At 35.3% G+C, this 16,276-nt stretch overlaps 1 protein-coding gene across 1 annotated transcript in view; it reads right to left on the bottom strand.

The window, feature by feature from the left end:
• Window positions 1–16,276, bottom strand: part of LOC129749708 (Na(+)/H(+) exchange regulatory cofactor NHE-RF2-like) — an 86,317-nt gene that overhangs the window by 40,328 nt on the left and 29,713 nt on the right. The window contains exon 2 of the mRNA XM_055744764.1: window positions 509–535. The gene's annotated coding sequence lies outside the window, so the exon portion shown is untranslated. The remainder of the gene's footprint in view (window positions 1–508; window positions 536–16,276) is intronic.

Raw genomic sequence — 16,276 nt, 5'->3', positions numbered from 1 at the left:
AGCGGAATTTGAATCCCTGGATTACATTCGCACCATCTGGAACAAAAACGGGCACAATAATTTTTCAAAATAGGTAGGTACCTACACAAAAAGTCCATAGTGAACAGGGAAAATCCCACAGGATCGAATTTATTTGTTCGTGTTCCTTCTCCAGTGGGCGCTAAACCTCCTCATCGCTCTTTATTTTAGTTTTTTTTTTTCATTGTTTTTTTTTTTCATTTTAGATCAAGCATAAAGGTTTCGTAAATAAAGTCTTTATTTATGCCTTTGCTCTTGACAAGTGGGAAGTTTTGAAACAGAAAAATGAAATTTAAACGAATTACAAAAAAACATTTCCGGCGTGTTGCTTAGACTTTAGATCAAGAAAATTAAAGTTCCACATAGGTGCAGTTTCAGGAAAAAGCCAGGAAATTTATTATCAAAGAACTTCTTTACCATCTGTGTTGAATTTAAAAAAAAATGCTTAAGCTAGTGTTTTATAAAACTGGTAAAATTAAATTATACTAACCTGATTTCGTGTAATCCGTGCAACAATCTGAAAGAAATATAAAAAAAATCATGTTTAATAAATGAACCTTTCTCAACATCACACATTTATTCCAAAAATGATGGAGTTCTAATGACAATCGATCTTATCAACAATGTAAGCTGAAACCTGTATCCTGTATCCAAAATCGTAGAAAAGCCTTGATAAATTAACGTTCTGTTAAATAAAATATGGAGTATGTCTCTGATTATAAGAATGAATGTTTGCAATAGGTTAAAATTAATTGTAAATACTCAATTATTGCAAAACTACCAAGTAACTAAAATTTAGGACCTAGTGTACCTAATTATTTTGGCCGTTATTGTGAAACTTGCATTTGAAAAAAGTGTTAAATTTCTCTATAATGTTTTGTAAATACATAAATAACCCATGATTTCATTTTAACTATATTTCCTTTTTTTCTTTCGTAAAAATATAGTTCCAAACGATAAACGTATAATTTTGATATTTCTTTAATCATTATCAACAGAACTCCACAAATTATAAAAAGGTTTCTTTGAAGTGCGGCCCGCCGAAAGCATTTAAATTAAATTGACCCATTGCCAAATGGTGAAAAAAGTGTGTAAACCGCGAAGAAATACAATATCATTCCTACGAACGAAGTAATAGTGCCTTTTTAAAAAAAAAAACTAAATTAGACTTAAACATTTTTAACAAAAATAGACCTCTCTTGTGTGATTTTTTCCGAGGAATCCAATGAAAGCTGTTTGAGCCAACGCATGCTTTGGAAAATGGAGTTATGGCTGTTGTACCCTTCATTACCCTACTTTTTACGAATAGTTAAGAAAACGCATGTTCGGACTTGAAAATTTTGAACCAAATGGGACGTATCTTGTGCGATTTAGTTCGAAAATTAAATGAAGCCAGTTTGAGCCACCGCATGCTTCGGATAATGGAGTTATGGCTGTGTGTACCCTCAATTCCCCTACATTAAGGTTGCCAGAATTTTTTCAGCACGTATCCGGGAAGGACAAACCGGGCAATTTTGTTATAAAAACCTGGCAATTCCGGGCATTTGATTTCAAAACTGACGCTCATAAATCCGGGCAATAAAGTCTGCTTCATTTAATATTGGAACAAATTCTTTTGCTCATTGTGGCGCTCCTAGTGGACGGATTTGGAAACTTTTTTCACCCACGTGTCAGGAAATTCATTACCTTTCACCATGTATTTATGTCATAACACCAAACGATAGCATTTTGTAAACAACCGCCATGGAAGCCGAACGGAGAGATCAAATTGTGCACAGTTTTCTTGAAAATCCATTGTTGTCGGCATCGAAGCTAGCTAAACAGCTTAAAATGCCCAGAAATACCGTATGGCGTGTTATCAAGCAGTACAAGGAAACATTGACGACGGCTCGGAAGCCGCATTCGAAGCGTCGGAGTGGAACTGTCGACCGGAAACTGCGTGGGAAAGTCATCAAGGCCGTCAAGAGGAATCCCAATCTTTCAGACCGCGATTTGGCCAATAAGTTCCAGGCCGCTCACAGTACGGTGCGACGAATTCGTCTCCAGGAAGGAATAAGGTCATTCCGAGCCAGCAAACAGCCAAATCGGACGCTGAAGCAGAACAATGTGGCCAGAATCCGTGCTCGAAAGCTGTACGACCAAGTGCTGACCAAGTTCGACGGATGTAAAGTCTGCTTCATTTAATATTGGAACACAAATAATTGCGTGTAGTTCAGTCATTTATAAACGAATTCATAATTTGTTTTTCATACAAATGTAGCATTTTCTTTACTCTTTCATAAAAAAAAATTAAAAAAATTATTCATTGCTGTTTCGAAGAAATTCTCGCACTCGTACTCGTAAGAAAACTGTGCACAATTTGATCTCTCCGTTCGGCTTCCATGGCGGTTGTTTACAAAATGCTATCGTTTGGTGTTATGACATAAATACATGGTGAAAGGTAATGAATTTCCCGACACGTGGGTGAAAAAAGTTTCCAAATCCGTCCACTAGGAGCGCCACAATGAGCAAAAGAATTTGTTCCAATATTAAATGAAGCAGACTTTATCCGGGCAAATTTTCTCAAAACCTTGAAATTACTCAACAAAAATATTAGAAAATATATATTTTTTTTTTTCATAAAAGCTCATCGCTGGATTTTGAATCGCATGTTAGGCTTCCGAAAAATCTTTCATGATTATTTTAAAAAAATTCAAAAAAAAAACTCAAAAAAAAGCTCAAAAAATTTAATTTTTTAGGCGTTTGTTGTTTTTTTTGCATGGTTTGCTAAATAAAGTGAATAAATCCGGCCGAAATCCGGCCATTTACCAATGACATCCGGGCAACCGGGCCGAGCCGGACTGTTCCGAAATTTTGTACAAAATATCCGGTCAAACCCGGATAAAACCGGGCAATCCGGCAACCTTACCCTACATGTTTCAACTCTTTAAAAAAAACATGTTCGGACTTAAACATTTTGAACCACATGGGATGTATCTTGTGTGATTTTTCCGAGAAATCCAACGAAGTTAATTTGAGCCACCGTAAGGATTGGAAACTGGAGTTATGGCTGTTTTACCCTCAATTCCCCTTAAATTTTCAAATAGTTCAGAAAAAGTTCGGACTTGAAAATTTTGAGCCAAATGAGACTTATCTCAAGCGTTTTTTTTTGAGGAATCCAATGAAGATTGTTTAAGACACCGCACGCTTGGAAAATGGAGTTATGGCGGTTTTTACCCTCTATTCTCCAACATTTTTCAATTGTTTATGATAAAAACATATTCAGACTTAGAAATTTTGAACCAAATGGAATGTATCTTGTGTGGTTTCTTCCGAGAAATCGAATAGAGGCATTTTGAGTCACGACACGCTTCGGATAATGGAGTTAAATATGACTGTTTTAACCCTTAATCCCCCTACATTTATCAATTATTTCATAAAAAACAGCATGTTCGGACTTGGAAATTTTGAACCAAATGGAACGTATGTTGTGTGATTTTTTCCGAGGAATCCTACGAAGCCTATTTGAGCTACCGCACGGATTGAAAACAGGAGTTATGGTTGTTTTATACTCGATTTCCCAATATTTTTCAATTAATTCAGAAAATTGAGGGTAAAACAGCCATAACTCCAGTTTTCCATCTGTGCGGTGGCTCAAATAGGTTTCGTTGGATTCCTCGGAAAAATCACATAAGATACGTCCCATTTGGTCCAAAATGTTCAAGTTCGAACATGCGTTTTCTGAACTATTTAAAAAATGTAGAGAAATTAAGGGTAAAAACAGACACTCGAAGTTTTTTTTTGGCGAATCTGTTAAAAAAATCAAAGAACCAGAATCAGAACCAGCACAACTTAATGGAATCTGATAACGTGAGTTTCACCTCGAAGAGGTAGAACATACTTTTTGGCTTCCACGAGCGTTCACATTGCTATTTCGGTAAATTTTACCTTTTTATTATTTTCGGTGTAAGTTTTCCACTGAAAAGAGAGATATTAACGCGCCAGCACAAAATTTTCTTCAAAAGACCAAACTTCCGACTTCCGAAAGACAAAATCAAAGTGAAGTACTAGATTGTCGGAAGTATGTGTTTTGTTGCAGTTCACCAGCGACGTTTCTAAAAATTTTATGCATAACGAAAACTCGGGACGAAGTGGACATCCCTCTTTTCAACGGTTGTAGGTATTTTCTTAAATTTTCATAAGAAATTTTTTTTTGTTCCTATAATATCAATTTTTTAGCAAAAATTTTACAGAAATATTTTGAAAAAGTTTAGAATTTTCACTACAATCCACTGAAAAAATGCGTTTTTACTTCAACTTGTTTATAAGGGGCCGAAAGAGCACCATTTATCGAGGCGCATTGAGCTTCCTCTGCTACAGAATCTAGCAGCGAATTCAACTCGAAAAATTGACTTTCTTCAACTGTTGAATTGGCTTAGTTATGGAGAGATAACTCAGAGGACTCGAGTTCGATTCTCGGTCGATGCGAGACTTTTTTTTCAACTACCATTCGTAATCGATTATTTTACTTGTTGCATTATAGGGCAAGTCGCATCATCCGCCAATCGAAGCACCAAAAAATCATGTATGAGTGTGTGTGAATTGTTTTTTTTTTTACAAACACACATACACTTTTTTGTTGTTGCTTAGCCTTACTGAAGTTGGAGTATAGAGCCTTTCGTGGATTTTCTCGATCCATGAAGTTGATATTAAAGGTAACAAATTCAAGAAAATCAATGAAGCTATTTAGCTTGGGCCCGATAATTTTTTATATAGAGTTTTTCCAGATTTGAAAATGGGTAGGAAAAATTTTTTGTTATAATTGAGGCAAGATGCCTCAATGAAATTGTCAATTTTTATCCCGTTAATCTTCCGCGGTAGTTGTTATCGGATTCTCCGAAAGTTTGATTTAAACATTTTTACAGTCGCCATTGGATGATATAAGATTCATCAGAAAGCACTCAAACGTTTCATCATTTTTCCATTCAATGCAGAAATATGACATTACTTGTAGATTTTAGACTTTTGAATTGACTTCCAATTTTAGGAAAGTTGTGTAATGTACATATGCATCGACCTTCGCTTCGAATGTAAAGTGACTCATTAGCCCGAGAAAACTTCCACCGCATGCAGTAGATATTATTTCACGCGAAAGGGAAACTACACACTTTGCATTCCGGTTCAAATCTACTTGCATACAGTAAAGATTATGCATTCGCCATACTCCCTTCTGTCCTGTAGCCCCATTCAACCTCTTTACTGCGGTCGTGGGATTCCTCATAGGTACTAGAGGTATCTTTCCACCTGATCAGGTGAAACTCGCAAAACCATTACCTGGTACTATCTGGCTGCACTCAGCTCATCAACACCTGGGGGTTAGTTAGTTGTTTGGATAGTTTGTGGGATGCAGTTTATTTGCAGCTGCACAAATCGTCGTCAACTGCCACTGGGCTGGTTGATTGTCGGTTTTGAGATGCCCTAGTGTAGAGGATTTGCTAGCAGTGACGCAAATTTTGTAATGGATTCACCACCGATTCAGCGCCTCGTGAAGATCACTGCGAGCATGGTGCGGAGACTTTTCCACTGCCAAAGGGTTTCGGCTTTCGTTGCAAACTTCAAGGAAACATAAAAATTTCTGCTACCGAGCATCTCAGTGGCATATTAGTGGCTTAATTAAGCGTGGAACGTGGATATTACCTATAGAAAATAAGTGGTGCGAATTTTTTTTCCTCTTGCTACCTTCACAAGTAAGGTATCATCATATCGCCACCCTCGGGTTGTGTGTCTATGGCAATTTCGACTCGGCAAATAAAGTCGTTCACGCTTTTCGAAATAGAAAAAAAACTACAGGAAGATAATCGGGTGGCTTAATTTGCGACAAAAGATAATTGTTTTCTCACCATCAAGCGCCAACAGCAACAGTAGCGCTAGAGAGATGGCTGCTTCGGCATCTGACTAAGCGTTGTTTGTATTCCTCCGTTGACAGCAAACTCTGCCGCTGGAAGATTTTGCCACGTTTTGGCGGTCGGTCTAAGAAAGTTCAAAGCTTGTTTACAATCCGATAAGGGGGATCTTTATAATGAGATAAATATTTGCACAAATTAAACCTTACGAGCTTAAATTTTTGCAAACAATTGCATCAACTTTCTGGGTATTCAAATATTGTTGAGCACCTGGCACGAGTCTGCAGACTATAGTAGGTAACTCTTTGAGATGCACATATATAGAGATGTCGGACAGAAGACAATACCGACTTCTTTTTTTTCAGAATTCAAGAAACTAAATAGAATATAAATAAAAGTTGAACATCTATTTATTGTTAACACATTTCACTCTTGTACACACTAAAATTGCATTTATTTCGCTCGGGACCATGACCTTCTGAACCCCAGGAAAACTGCTGAACTCACAGGACATTTTGACAGTTTATTTTTGTCTCGAAATTGTCCTGTAACTTAAGCTGTTGAAAATACAGAACGAAATCTTCTCAAATTTTCTGATTTGCGATTGGACCTTAAATTTTGTTCAGTCAGTATTAAAATGATAGCAAAAATGAATCATGTTAAGTTAACTCCACAATGTAAAATTTCTCAACTATTGATTGGGGAAAAACGATAATACGTACATATCTGAACTAGGTAGATTTGGAAACAACAAATTGTTCTGTTTCCAATTCCAAATCTCCATAAATATTGAACACAAGCTATTTTATTTCAATGTATCTTTATACGGAGATGCATTTGCAGTTACAAATTTTACACTGGGTAATGCATTTATACAATTGTAGTTGATTTTTATCGACTTTATAATAGATTTTTCTTTTACCCATTTTATCATTTTCTAAGTTCAGAAAAAAATATTATACATGCTTAAATCGGCCTTGTGGCATGAATCAAGTAAAGACTGTTCCGAAAATTACACTTTCTTTCTGTAATAAATAAATAATTCTTTTTAAACCATTTCATTCTCAAACATACAGCAAAATAGTTTTTTCTTTCAATTTTGAATCATTTAGCACTAGTTTTTGTAGGGTAGGTGAGTTGTCTTACTTATATCTGAACACTACTCATCAGCTTCTGCACAGTGCTTTCTCCGACCATTTTTACCACATTAGGACAATCTATCTTGAATTTTTCAAGACTGTCAGCAGGTTTCATGCATTTCCTCAAATTTGCCTTCGTCAATGTCTTTAAAGATTAGATTGGACAGTTTGGTGGGTTCATGTCTTTCGGTAAACATTTGACCTTGTTGACTTTATACCACTTTAATGCATCCTTAGATTCCAGGCAGAGTTTTATAGTCAAGTTTAATGTAGGTTATAATCATCCATGATGACACAACCCGATTTCTTGGTCAGAAGTTTGTCGTAGAGTTTCCGAGCTCTCGGTTCACGCATTCAGACTGTTTGGTACTCCTTTTTGACTGCTTCTGCTTCCGATGGGTCTGAAGTCCAATCCCTCTTTGGCACGCATATTGTTATTTAGTCGATGAGGTACCTTGTTTCTTAGCCACATCTCGTACTGATGCCGTTTGTAGCTATCCTTAATTTCTTATCCTTTGTAGGGTCAGCAGGTCAAGGTTTCCTACCACGTCTCAGGAAATCTGTGCAAATACACTGTTCTCCATATTTTCTCAACACGGTTTGAACTGCACCGACACTTACACCTTCTACTTTAGCTAGTTTTCTGATTTAAAGACCACTCACAGCGCCCCATTTGTGCACAATCCGTTTTCTATGCTCGGCAGTAACGCCACGCATTTTCAGATTTCTTTGCAAAAAACTACAAAAAAAGACAACGCTTACTTCACTTGGATGTAAACAACAATATGCATCCAAAAATTGGTTGAATACTAGGTTAAGAACACTATATATTGAACACTATCTTTGGGATTCAACGCATTTGTTACAAAAGGTTATTCGGATAAAATTTTGATAGTGTGGCTTAAGCATGTTTCTCAGCTTCGAATCGATATATTTTTTTCGTGGAAAAATGGTTTAAAATGATCAATTAAGCCTTTTTATTGAAAATTACTTTTGTCCCAATGATTGAACACAATTTATAAAATATTGAACAGGCAATTAGTGATACGAATAAGGTCTAGCAATTGCAACGTAACCTTTGGTGAGCTCAAACTTGAGCAAAGCAAATGTCGAAAGCATTTGCTTAGTTTGATATGAATAAAGATTTGCTAACGAAGATGTACTAAAGCTTTAGAACATAGCTTTTGCTTAGTAACCTTTGGCAGTATTTTGACAATTAGTTTTGGTTTGAAAATACCTCTACCTTGTTCGTTTAAGTTTAACTTGAAGTTTTTCGCAGTTCGAAATGGATTTCATTAGAGAAATCGTAGATGACGCCCTCGAATCGCCTCTTACTGCCGAGTCAGAAGGAAGTGTCCACGATTCAGGTAAGTTTTTTGGTTATTTTGTATGGTAAATTTGTTTGGTTTCTTGTTGACTATCATTAAAACAAAAAATCTAAGCCCATACTTTTCTGACTAAACTTTTTATGTTAAATGAGTGCATGCAGTGAGTGAAACTATTTATAAATAGTATATTTTTATACTATTTTCAGCATCCGGAGAGGAATTTGCAGCAGCAGCAGGATCAGTGTTTCGTTAATCCTTCATTGTTGAAAAAATCGCAATCACCTGCTATGAAGACAAGGAAGATCCGTCACATGGAACAGTTCAGACTGGAGTTGCTTGTCCGCTACCGAAAAAAATAAAGTTCGTTAAAATTATTTTTATTAAAATTAACATCTTTTTAAATAAAATTTCAAGATTATTCGAAAGCGAACTATTTTTTTTCTTTTTTTTTTTTTTATACGGGATTTTCATCCGCTGGGATGATTCATCCCTATAAACTATTTTTCATGGCATTTGAGCTTTTAGATAGTCTGGAGTCTCAACGTCATTTGAAGGTTTTAAGGTTGAAGGAGCCACGCTTTAGAAAAAATTAGGAGAACAAATCAGTACAATAAAAAAAAAACCCTTTAAATGAAGCGATAGCGGGAGGAGTATTAAGATATAGGCAAATTTGAACATAATTAAAAAATGTGCCAGATTTTATAAAAAAAAAGGCATTAGGCGCGCATCTTAATTTAGAATTTTTTTTTTTAATCTTGGAATTATTTAAAAAAAAATGAGAGATCTGAATTATGTTTTAAAACCATTACTTCAATATATTTAAAAATGTTTTCGACACAATTTTTGAACACACAGATTCTGAAGCCTGAGTTCAAACTATTGAACACGTAAACATTGCAGGTGATTGTATAAATTAAGGGGTATTTCGTTTGATAGTTTATTTAAGGGGCAATTCAAATTGGACTAGCAACCAAGAAACAGTTGGTTCACCTAAAAAAGAAATTATGTACCGATTTGAATTTGCTGCTTTCAAATGATATCTAAGATTTCTAAGAATAAAAATTATTTATTTTGTTGAAACTGTAAAAAATCATTTAAATTATTACAATTTTCTTCCAACTTCGAGCCGATTGGGACTTCTTCCACAATAGCCGGAATTTTTTCAAGCTTTTTCCCGGATAAATCCAGGTAATTTGGAATATTTAGTTTTGTATTTGTTTAAGGGGGGGGGGGGGGGGGGGGTAGGGTCTAACACTTTAAAAAAATCGATTTTTTTATTTTTTTTATTTTCTTATTGTAAAACATTTCAAGAATGTTGTGTCAAATTTTCAAGTCAATTGAAGCAAAACTGTAGAAATTATAGGCCTTTATCTTCTCCTATCTAATACTGCAAGAAAGCAAGAGCAGAAACTTCAAACGCGTTTTTCTCGAAAGCACATTTTTAAAGTCCGTGGACATCGTCATTTGAAAACTACTTATCCGATTCTTTTCAAATTTGGAACACATTTTCTACATATAAAATACCAGACCCCAACGTTTTTCTTTTTTGTTTTTTTTACTTTGGAGAGATTTTACAGGTGAAAAATGGCGGATTTTTTCGTGAAAAATCGTAGTTTTTACTTCAAACAGCCACAGAAATTTCATAAAAATATTTTTTAATTTAAATAAAAACGTTGGGGTCCAGAAAAACATCTATTAAAAATATTTTGCTCTGGTTTTTTGACTTCAGATGATTCTGTGCTGAGATACACTGTCCACCGCAAATCATGTTTTCTAAAAGGCATTGTTCCGACGCAGTCACAACGCAGCGATTCGACACCGACACAAGAATGAAGTACATACATTTTGATGAAGAAATGAAATTTAATCGAACACGAATGTCAAGTGTATTAGTTCTAAGGGAACAAATGAAATGTAAATATTTAACACAAAACATTAATTTCACCTTACACTATTTCACACAACATACCACACAAAACGAAAATGAATTACCAACACTGAACACTAACACCACTAGAATTAAGAGTGAGAAAATTCGGACGAGAAAGTGAACAGTGAATTCAAACTCTAGCTTGAAAGTGACATGTATTTATTTACTTCAATAAAGCTCACTTTCTAAACCTAACTCGCGAGCATCAGACGTGTTTTGCCACCGAAAATTTCGTTTTGTTCTCGGCCTTTGATTCGCTCCGCCATCGCTGGTCAACTTGATGACCAAAGTTGTTGCTGCTACCCCGGAATTCGTTAGCCGTTTGGGACCCAATTCGTGGGACACTAACAACGGAATCCTTCGTCCGTACAGGCATCCTCGAAAGTGCTCCGTCACCGGCTCATTTTTCAATATTTTTCTACGAAAAAATTACTAAATGTTCTTTTAACAATGCTTTGTATAATGCAAAAAATTTGAATACATTTGTTTGAATGATAGCTCGAGAAGAAAATCATGAAAATGGTGTTTTGTTATACCCGTTAGACCCTACCCCCCCCCCCCCCCCCCCCCTGAATTTCATCTAAGACGAATCATTCCATATAACGACAGGAATATGAAAAAAGTAAGGTTATCACTTCGACTTTTCTTTATCCATGTTGAACGTGCCTTTTTGAATTGTATTGAAGTGTATTATTGCTGATTTTTGTTTAAAAAGTCTGCTACCGAGTATGCTTAGAAAATAAAGCAATTGCTAGGAGATTTATCGAGCGATTGCTTCAGATTTGGGCTTTATTCATACCAAACTAGTTTGTTCTAAAAGTAAAAGCTCATGACAGAGAAAACAGCTGTCAAAAAAAACTTCATTCATAACAACCGAAGCAATTGCTTTGAGCGACGAGCTCGACTGCTCGATTTAGTTTAGCATATTTAGCATAGCAAAAAATATTTGTTTGAGCGAAATACTTTCTATGAAGGAAATAGAGGTAATCTTATGAAAATTTAGAGTATTATTAAAGTAGAAATATTTTTTACTTTATTCTTGGTATATCCAATCGACCGATCGCTAGCGGGCCACACAACAAATTTTTCTATTGGAAACAAAACAAAGCGGCTATATAAATAATAATTTATTCTTAATGCGTCTTTATACTTGTTTTGAATACAGATTATGTATATTTAATAGGTAGTTTTTAAAGATTTAGCTCAAATTTATGAGTTCTTCTCCAGTTAAATTTTTTTTTTTTTAAATATAGAAGTTTACAGACAAAATTATAAATTTTATTCTAAATGCAAAACAATATAAATTTAATTTCCTCAATGATACATAAAACAAGTACAAGTATCTTTTTTTTTACTTTCTGGGTTTATTCATCCCATTTATGGCAAAAAGTGTGGTTATTACTTTAAAAACTAAATCAATTTCATTACCTTTGTATTTGAAAAAAAAAACCTCATCCCTGTGGAGACCCTCTTGAGGTTCTTATCCAGACTGTCTAACAACTGCTTTCATCGATAACTAGATACTCGAGGCATCAGTTGAGCTGTTTTCGTTGTTTAAATTAATTGAGGTGTTTGGAAAAATTTATTTCTTAGAATATCTACCGAAATATGGATGGAAAAAAGACCAGGAAACCGGAATAAAGAGGAAGCTGCCTTTCGCTTCTTAAATTAAAGTAAAACAAGTTTTTTCGAAGAAACTACCGAAACAATTGCTCATAGTCATCACAATACAGCAAAAATAAAATTTCTTAAAAATGTTAAGTCGAGCTAGAATAATAAATAAAATAATATGCCTTCTGAAGGAATATTGTAAAACCATTTCTTAAAGCTTAGTTCTTTTAGAAATGGGACACTTTCTTTTGCTCATAGCTCGTTTACTAGTAATCGGACATTCAAAATTTTGACAGCATTTTGCAGCCTGTGAAAATTACTATGCGACCTATTTTTTTCAAAATTTTAAATTCACAAGTTTTTGAGATATTTACGATGCAAGAGAAAATGAAAAAAATAATGTTGCACAGTTTCCTTTAAAATCCATCATTATCGAATTGATAGCTGACAAAACGGTTGATTATTCAAAGAATTACTGTGTGTGAGTGAGGGAAAAGTACGCAAACACTTTCAAAAATGTCCACAAAGTTCAAATCAAGCATTGGAGTGGAGCACATGATCGGCAACTACGGTTAAGGGTCATCTGGGAAGTCAAGTCTCATACAAGCATTTTTAATTTAGAATAAGCGAAAAACTAAGGGTTGATAGCTGAAATGTCCGAAAAAAATTTCTCTGATAAGCTGAAAGTGTTGCCTAGTAATGAGTTATTCAAACTTAACCTCAATCAACAATTTTTTACTAGCTCCAGAGCTCGTAAGCTGTACCGCCGGTATCGAGGCAATGGGACAGATGATTTTTTATTAACGACAAAACTTATGAAATACCCTATTTCAAACAAATTCCTGCGTTTGAATTCTATACTATGTCTACTCGTGGCAAGATCCTGATCATATCAAAGTATGTATTTGCTAGTTGTTTTGTATATAATAAAAATATTTGCCAAAATTCTGCTCCTGTGGAAAAAAAACCACAATTTTCAAAACGAGAACTTTGGTTTTTGCTGTTTTTTAAGCCTAGAAAGAGTATTCTTGTATGTACACTTCGCAACCTCCGATCTATACTAACTGATTATACTTGAAGTTCAATCTCATGATAATTTCACTTTTTTTTGGCAGATTTTGGCAGCAGAATTTGCATTACAAATGCTTTAAAGTGGCTCAAAAATAATAAAGTTTTGTTAATTTCAAAACAACTGTATCCACTAAATAGCCCTCAGTTTCTTTTAAAAGAGAAGTATTGAATCGAAAAGTAGCAGAAATTGAAGAAGGAGGATGCAGTCACCTAAAATTCAGATTAGACGAAGTATAATTTGGAAAAACTGATCAATATCATGAATGAAAAAAGTGTGCGCCGACCGAAGGGGGGTATCAAGAATAAAGTAAATTATTTCTCACAAAAATCGATAAATATTTTTTTTCAAATTTTTTCATGAATTGTCATAAAATTAACTTCATTTCATTCATAGAAAGTATTTAGATCAAACGAAAGGTTTTCGAGATACACGCATTCGTAACTGTCCCATTTCTAAAAGAACTAAGCTTTATATAAGAAGGGTCAAAATGCTTGAATGAGCTCTATCTAAAAATAATTGTAGCTTCTGAAGGACGATTAAACTTTTACCGAATTTGACACGAGTTGGCATTAGAGTTTGCAATTTTTTAACTTTTTTTTAAAAATAGGACATTCTTGATGAACTACAATCAGCTGTCGGCTAAAAAGTAAATTTTATCGAGACAACCCGAAATCCATCAAAACGTCTCAAACTGTGACATTTTGAAAGTTACTGGCCTATAATCGTTAAACGCCTAGGGAAACATGGTGCAGAAGCCAACACCTTGAAAAACTCGAGTAAATTTAGTAAAAAATGGCACTCAAAGTCACAAACAAAGTTGTACAAAATTTTGCAAAATCTATTTTTTTAAATATTTTACATGCATCTGTTGAAATCCATACTTTTTTACGATAATTCAAACTGAGTTTTTGATTTTTATCAACTACTTAAATGTTACCATTATTTGTCCACTCTAATACATATGTGTGGTGAGTCTACTTGGTTGAATAATTCTACTGAATCAAAGCAATCAAAAGATTCCCTTTAAATCAACCACGGTATAAGAAAAGTTCAGATACCGGTATTCACAACTTACTGTCTTCTTCAGTGGGCGTTTTCGATTCTGTTGAAATTGATATAAAATAATTTTTCACTAGCACTTCACTTGCAGGAATGTGGAATTTCGAATGGTCGTACTTCTACCCCACATATTTTGAACTTTTGCCCCAGGGGTGGGGTAAAAGTACGTTTCGATAGCAGTTTGGCATTTTCACTACTCCTAGAGAGATAGAAGTCTAAGTAATCAAATGCTGTACAGACTTGGTTTTATGGAAATATAAATACTAAATTTCCTAAAAATAGGATAGCACTAAGGTCGTACATCTACCCTATCTGTGAAACTAACTCCACCACGTGGAGGAAAAATGAATGGTGCTTTGATTTAAATACATAACACGTTGCAATACTAAGCTTTTCGAAATTTGGTTTAATGTTTATAATTTGTCATTTTTCTTTTGAAGTTAAGTATAATTAATGTGCAGAGTTTCGATATTTTTCCTGAACAGTTTTCTCAAAAAAAAAAAATCACAAATGTCATGACCTTGCACTGTTTAAAAAAAATCTTCTTCCATAACATCTCCAATTTCCTTTAGAAATTTTATAAATTGGCACAAAAACCATCAGCTGGCTCGGTTCCACAGGAGAAACAAAAATGATGTTAATTTTTCAGTACGAAATAATCAATTTTTTCCATACAAACATAAAAGTTAAAATTTACTCATGTAAACTTCACTTAAAAATTCTACAAAAAATCATGGATGAGTTTTGGACCAAGTCGAAGTTTTTTGGACCCCAGGGTTTGAGAAATTCAAAAATGACCCCAAATCGACTCAGTCTAATGTGACAACACGTTAGTAGCATAACATAAATTCAGGCCTTGTCGTATTAAAACCCCGTGTCTCCAGATCAAGTGCACAATTGTCGACTCACGTGAAGAACGTTATTTTCAGAGGCAGACCCCTTTGCCTACATTTGGAATCGTAAAGTTTTTTTTCTTAATCACACGTGGTTAGCCAAAGCACCTGTACCTGCCTATGCATAAGTTCATGTGAATTGCACGAAAGCAAAAGCTCGTTAACACTCTGGTGTGGCTACGACTAGTTAGAGAGAAGCTACATATTCTTGAATAACAATAGCTTTTCGGAAACTGACTCCAGTGCATAGTTGAGATGAAATTGTAAGAGATGCCCTAGACGGGAGTACAAATGTAGTACAACAAGTGACTAATTAAGTGCCCCCCAACTATAGTTAGTGGGCGTGTATGGATGTACTTCTCAGTTCGAATAATGGCGCCGTACTATTTCTAGAGAGTAAAGTTCATGTAAGCTATCTGGAGTGTACGTACAACACCGAGGGCCAACTAATTCGGTACCTTCCCAAAGTAGCTAGAGTATGTAGCTATATTTTGGCTGGCAGATTTGTACTTTACCTGAGTACATGTTTAATTAAATTGCGCTGCAGATGCATGAGGATGCAGTTCTTTGGTAAGCTCATTTTAATTGGAGACCGGTTTCGTTGTTCCGTGATCTGCATCTGGATCGTTGCGGAAATGGGCAATTTGCGTTTTATTTTTGCAACTTGGGAAACTTTGAAAGATTTTCACTATTAAAGAGAAACGAGCTAGAATTTTATGTTTAGAATCTGGTACCTTTAGTCAAAATTGGAAATGTTGGAATTCCAAGAATCTTTGTTATGAAATTGTACAAAGTCTAAACACAAACAGAAACACATTCCATTGAAAAATGCAAACAGAGAAATCCGATAAAAGTACTGCCAAGAGGACTGGGACAAGTTAGACCAAATTCCACCCCTCCCTGTCTGCAGCCACGTCTCGAGTTGCACGTTCTGTTATCGTTTCGTCGAGAGAGTGAGACTTACGCAAGACAATTTTATCGCGAATCCGTCAAACGAAACTAAGCGCTAAGTATGACTATATGACACCGGCACTCATGAAACGCCGCCTGGGTACCTTCTCGCATATTTAAAAACCTCCTCCTTCTCTCGATGGATGTGGCTTTGTGTGGCCTGGCATGTGCCGTTGAGTTGAGACCAACAGAACGGATCCAAGGTGAGCGGGGTCGAGTTTTGGTCCCGCAGATGGATCTCTAGCGCAGAAAAAAGAACGCGAGCACCTGACAATATGACGGTCGCCATGTATCGCTGACTCGTTGATCCGGTGGAATTCCTCAGCCTATGATTTCGATTCGATTAACTTTGACAAAGAAAAATTCAATACCCTGAAGAAATCGAATCGCGCT

This window comes from Uranotaenia lowii, chromosome 2 (assembly GCF_029784155.1).
Source record: "Uranotaenia lowii strain MFRU-FL chromosome 2, ASM2978415v1, whole genome shotgun sequence".
In the NCBI taxonomy this organism is placed as follows: Eukaryota; Metazoa; Arthropoda; class Insecta; order Diptera; family Culicidae; genus Uranotaenia; species Uranotaenia lowii.
Note: the sequence above shows the minus strand (reverse complement) of the source record. Positions and strands in the feature narration are given on the sequence as shown.